Source organism: Drosophila suzukii, chromosome Y (genome assembly GCF_043229965.1).
Source record: "Drosophila suzukii chromosome Y, CBGP_Dsuzu_IsoJpt1.0, whole genome shotgun sequence".
Taxonomy (NCBI): Eukaryota; Metazoa; Arthropoda; class Insecta; order Diptera; family Drosophilidae; genus Drosophila; species Drosophila suzukii.
The window spans coordinates 12,463,591-12,469,913 of NC_092085.1; the positions used below are offsets into that span (position 1 = coordinate 12,463,591).

The 6,323-nt window shown below is 48.1% G+C and overlaps 1 pseudogene; it reads right to left on the bottom strand.

The window, feature by feature from the left end:
- Positions 1–994: 994 nt before the first annotated feature.
- On the bottom strand, positions 995–5,793 carry LOC139353756 (uncharacterized; annotated as a pseudogene).
- Positions 5,794–6,323: the final 530 nt, after the last annotated feature.

Below are 6,323 nucleotides of genomic sequence, written 5' to 3' on the forward strand. Positions count from 1 at the left end.
GTTGCAATACCCAGAATAACAATCACAGACCAAATATACAAACAAGTAATAAAATTCTGAACCAGAAACCAAAGTAGACAGAAATCCTGCGCAGGAAAAGATCAAATAGAATTGCATAAGCAATCTATAGAAAAAGCTTCAAAGCCCAACGTATATGAAGTCATAAACAATGATGAAGTACGTAAAGTAGTGACCTTGCATGTAAATAATAAAATGTGTTTATTTAAGCACGGAAAGAAAATTACAGCAAGTTATGATGTAAGCGATTTTTATACTAATGGAACCATTGACTTAGGTCAATTCTTTCAAAGGCTTGAAAAGCAGGTCGGTATTCACAAAGTCAGCCAACTCAAAGTGGCACCATGGGAAAATATCTTTGAACATGTTTCAATTGATAATTTTAAAATGATGGGCAATAATATATTGAAATCATTGAGAGTAGCGCTACTCAACCCGGTGACCTGTTGCAAACGCCGGCCGCTCAGCCAAACTCAAGTACATACACATACCCTCGCGCTCCAGCCAAAGAGAGCATAGTTAAATACACTTTATATACATAAGATATACATAGCCGTCTCTCTGCCGCCCAACTGTAAGCAGCGCAGCTACGAGAATTAGGCTTACTTAGATCCTAAGGCAAATTGTAAAATCAGAAACAACTTGACGTTGGAAGCGGCATTAACCCTGCTCCTATCATGCAAACCAAATAAATAAAGAATATAATAAAACTACCATAAAAGATGCGTTCTCAATAAATGGATAAGAATCTTAAAAACTCACAACACAGTGCCCTAATCGAAACAGTGGTCGAAAGTGCTTTAACTGTAAAAATTTTGGACACATTTCGAAGGACTATTCCATAGGGAAGATAGGTTAGGTTAGGTTAGAGCGGCTGCCAAATCATTGACACACTTAGTCCTTAAAATGTCCATTGTGGTACCGCGTGGATCTGTATCCCCTTTCCTTAAAATCTGCTGCCTTTATTGCAGCTGGCTTAGCATAATTCCCATCCGGTTGCTTTAATGAATTTTATTATTCGTTTTAGACTTATGTTCGCCAGCTCAGATAGACTGCTCATGAAGGGATTCCCTAAGTGGTACAGTCTAGATCTGCTCAGGGCCGGGCAGGAACAGAACAGGTGTTCCACCGTTTCCTCTTCCTCCTCGTCCCTGCAGCTTCTGCAGAAATCGTTTCGGGGCGCGCCCAATCTGCTTGCGTGTGTGCCAACCAACAAGTGGCCTGTTAACACTCGTATTACCATTCCGCACTCGGTACGGTTTAGTCTTAATAGTTCCGAAGTTCTCTTCGCGTCGATGATTGGCCATGTCTGGCGAGAGATGCGACAGTGTCCATGCTAGGCTCGCAAGTTTCTTATATTGGTTTCTAATGTTAAGCTTGCAGGTGGCCATCGGCATACCAATGTTCTCCTTGTCCGGAAGGAGAGGAACGGTAGTGCCATGCCTGGCCAGCTCATCTGCAATACAATTGCCTGTAATGTTCTGGTGACCCGGGACCCATATCAGGTAAATTTTAAACTGCAGAGCCATCTCGTGCAGAGATTTGCGGCAGTTTGATATGGTGTGGGAGTTTGTATTGGTCGAGATAATCGACCTGATAGCCGCTTGACTATCACTATAGATCTTAATCAGTTTATTCTGACAGTTTGCATCGTTCAGAAGCATCAAAGCTTCAATTATGGCAAATACTTCCGCCTGGAAGACGCTACAGTGATCCGGAAGTCTGAAGGATTTCCTGATATTAAGTTGTTCGGAGTATATAACTCCTCCGACTTGATTATTTAATTTTGAGCCGTCAGTGTAGAAATTGACTGCCTCTGTAGGGCCCGGCTGGCCTTGCTCCCAGTCTTCTCTGGTTGGGAGCAATGCTTCAAAGGGGGTGTGGATGTATTCAATAGGTTTACATAGATCTGTACTGACCGTATATTTGGGGTTTCCACTGCCCTAAGTCCCTCATCCGAACCGCAGCTATCTTAGCTCGTTCCATGCCGGCTAAGTCCAGACTTGGAAGGTTCAGAATAGCATTTAGCGCCTCGTCGGGGGTGGTGCGAAGGGCTCCGCTTATGCATAAGGATGCCATTCGTTGTACCTTGTTTAGGTTTGTTGTGGTTGTCTGCTTCATTAGCGCGGGCCACCATATTGACACTCCGTAGAGCAGAATAGGCTTAACTATCGCTGTGTGTATCCAGTTGACGATTTTTAGGGACATGCCCCGTTTCGTTCCGATGGCCTTTTTGCAGGAGTAGAGGGCAATTGTTGCCTTCCTCGTTCTCTCTTGGCTGTTTAGTCTCCATGTCAGACGCTTATTTAATACTAACCCCAAATACTTGGCGTTGTCACTGAAGGAGAGAGAGCAGTTATTTAATATTGGTGGGTTTAGTTGAGGAATCTTGTATCTGTTTGTAAACAGCACCAGTTCCGTTTTCGAGGGGTTTACCCCTAGACCTCTTTCTGTTATCCAGTCAGAGAGTATTTTAAGTTTGGCGGTCATTAGATCGCATAGTGTCTGAGGAAATTTTACTGAGAAAATAATGGCTACATCGTCCGCATATGCCACAACCTTGCATCCACCCCCTTCCATGTAGCACAACAGCTTATTTACTGCGATGTTCCATAGCAGGGGGGAGAGTACACCACCCTGAGGGGTTCCCCTGTTCACGAACCTTGTTTGTGTTGAGATTCCTAGGGTGGAGGTTACCATTCTGCTCATCAGCAATTTATGGATTAACTCCACGATTTGGATCTCAACACCCAGGTCGGTGAGGGATTCGGTTATGGCTGTAGGGAGAACATTGTTGAAAGCGCCCTCTATGTCCAGAAATGCAGAAAGTGCGTATTCCTTGTGATTGAGTGACTTTTCGATTTGGCTGACTACCGCGTGTAGAGCTGATTCGGTGGACTTGCCTTTTGAATATGCGTGCTGCGCTGCTGATAACTGTTGTGCAGTCCTGATGTGCAGTCCAATCAATCGCTCAAAGCTCTTAAGGGGAATGGATGTCAGACTTATGGGCCTAAAATCTTTCGTCATCGTGTGCGAGGCTTTGCCCGCTTTGGGTATAAAGTCTACCTTTGTTTCCCTCCATGTTGATGGCAACGTTCCTAAGAATGGTACGGAAAATTGTCTTTAGCCAGTTGATGGCAAGTTGACCTGCGTCTTGGACGTGCGCAGGTGAGATTGAAGGGTTTGAAGCTGTTTATGGCCCAACTTAAGTAGCGTTCGGATTTTCTGGGAGACGTTCTACCGGGAGACTACCCGGAAAGTGGGTGTCTAGTAGTAGGCTTAGGGACTCCTCACTAGAGTCTGTCCACGAGCCATCTGGTTTTTGAAGGTACCCCAAGGAGGGAGTTGTTTTGGAGAGGATCTTCCTAAGCCGAGCTGCATCGGCTGTTTCCTCTATGTTTGAGCAGAAGGTCTGCCAAGCTGATCTTTTTCTTTCCTTATGGCCTTCTTGTAGGAGGCTAGTTCTAACTTGTACTGTTGCCATTTTAGCTCCTCATTTCCTGCTTTTGCCCTGTTAAAAAGGGTTCTGCAACTGGATCTGAGTTCTGAAAGTTTCTGTGTCCACCAAGGAGGCTTTCTGGTTCCTCTCGGTTTGCGTTTAGGGTGGGCTGCTTCGAAAGCCGAGTTGCAGGCATTCGTCATCATCCCTACTATGTTATCAAGACTGAGTATATCACTGTTGTCATTTGGGGGTTCTATTGGAAGAATGTTTAGTAGGGCTTCCCTATAAGCGCGCCAGTACGTCTAAGGTTGACGAATTCAGCTGGAGTAGAAGGGTCTAGTGATAAAGTGGTTTCTATAAATCTATGGTCAGAGAAAGAGTGTTCGTTTGAGACTTCCCTAGTTTCTGACTGCTTCTAGCAGATTACCTGACACCATGGTAAGGTAAATGACTGTTTGGCTATTTTTTGTGATAAAGGTGGGGGTATTACCCCTGTTGCATAGAAATAGATTTGAGCCAAGGATGAAGTTAAAAAGAGACTCACCCCTGTTGTTGCTTGTTGGGCTTCCCCACTGAGTGTGGTGAGCGTTTGCGTCGCAGCCGATTACCAGTCCTATTTTGAGCGCCTCGCTATCTTTGACCAGTGTCCGGACAAGCTCGTCTGGGGGGTCTTCCTTCTCGAAGGCCATGTAAGCTGAAGCCACCCTGATTGTAGCCGCTGGAAGTTCCAGACTTGCTACGGTGTTGTCTCCGTTGCTGTAATTATGAATCAGAAATATGCTAAGGTGCCTTTTGGCTAAAATGCAGGTTCGAATTTTACCTTCTTTTGGATCAAGCAGCAGCTTGAAATCTTTGGTACCCAGTCCAGCAACCTTGCCTCCTACCACCCAAGGCTCCTGTATGAGTACTAGGTCTGCCCCGCCGTCAGCCAGGCGGAGCAGGAGGGCAGCCGACGCTGCTTTACTGTGATGGAGGTTCACTTGCAGTAGTCTTAGCGACATCTGCCGAGTTCCCCTCCACCACTGTGACGTCCGCTTCCTCGCTGCCGCATAGGTCGCCGTCGTCTTCGTCCGCCGGATTCATCGCCTGCATCCCTCTGCTTAGCGACGCGTCGGTTGAGTAGCCATCTTCCGGTTCATCATCTCCAGGAGCCTCTATCTCCTCGGGAAAGACCTGCTCGGCTGGGTTGCCGGTCGGGTCCTCCTTCGAGTTAGAGTCTCCCCTATAGACTTTGATGCGGATGGCACTGAATCCGAAGTTCAGCTCCCCGTGAGCGGCCTCTATTGGGGATACTGACTCCTTATTCAGTACCACGATGGCCTGGCTGATCGGCCCCTCGTGAGGTTTCACCTTTACGACTTTCCAGTCGTGCGTGGGCAAATTTGGGTTGCATCTTTGCAACATAAAGGGGATGTCCTCCAGTGCTTTGATAGACGACGGCAGCCATATCCTCGCTCGTGGTCTGCTGGGGACGGCGCACCAATCTAGTGCAACGATTTTCGCCCCAGGATACACCTCTCCGAGCTTCTCCGTCGCCTTCTTGTAGAGGTCAGCTGATCTCTGACTGTCGCAAGACACCACCTTGACGCTGCCCTGGAACCAGCCTGCGTCCTTGCAACATGGCGTCGGTTGGGGGAAGTCCCGGAGCAAAGCCATGCAGATGACCGCTAGCTGTTCCTCGACACCCTTCCACTGGTTTCTTGGGATCCGGCCTCCGGGGTTTCCCTTGTCAACCAGTCCAATCAGAACCTTGTCCCGCGCTATCTCCGCAAATGACAGGTTCTGTTGGACCCTAGATCTCTTTGCCGCAGGTCCAGGCAACTCTAGAGATCGTTGTCTCTTTGGCTGTGCACTTACAGCATTAGGCTTCTATTGCCCGTAGTTATGGAGCACCGTCTTCGCCCATTCCACCTTCTTCAGCCATTCAGCTGAGGGGTTTGTAATCTTGCTCCTGTTATGTGAGCGGAGTGTCTGCGCGGCAGTCCGCTTCTCCGCATATTATGCTCGGTGGTTGGAGCGACCGTCTTAGTCATACCTCGTGCAGTTTTTGGCGCCGGCGCGCACTTTGCAAAGGTGCTGGCGGCCGACTGTCTTCCACCTATCACCCCCAGTTTGGGGTGGGGCCCTTTTGGGATAGCCCCCGAGCTGGTGCCAGCACAGGCGGAGCCAACGCTCGCAGATCCTGTCGCACCCACCTTCTCCATTGTGTTTTTATTTTTATTCTTGTTGGCATTCATAATTGATTCCCACGAGTTGCGGAGAAAGGGAAGGTCCACCCGGGCAGAGATCCGCGATGCCCGGGTAAGGCGATAAATAGAGCAGGGGGCCGCCATCTCCCTGAGCCCACCGTTAGAGACTGAGCTAGTTTTTAACCCGGGCCTCAACTGACTCACGGCACGGTCCGATTTACACCTTAGTCCGGCCCGAGGTGAGATGTTGTGTGGGATAGGAAGGAGGTAGGTTGTGCGTTTGGGGAAAAAGGGTTGTGTACAGCAACTATTTAAAAGCGGCTGAACAATTCGCATCGACGGTACTGCCGCTAAACAGCGACAGATACCCGCTGGCTGTACGGGGCTGTTTATTACAGAGGTTTCGGTCTGGCGGAATCCGTTTGACCTAGCCTACTGCTATTCACAGCTGGCCTTATAGGCCGTTCGCTATCCGCAACCTGCGACCCGCTTGGTCGCCTCCAGCTAGGCGTCCTCGGAACCATCTCACAAGTTCCTTGGACCAAGAATAGGGAAGATAGAAACGGTTAAAACTCCGAAAAATACGCGCAAAGTATCCGATGACAAAATTTTGATGTGTTAAGAGATTTATATGTTATATAACAAGTACACAGACCTTATTGACAAAGGCAGCC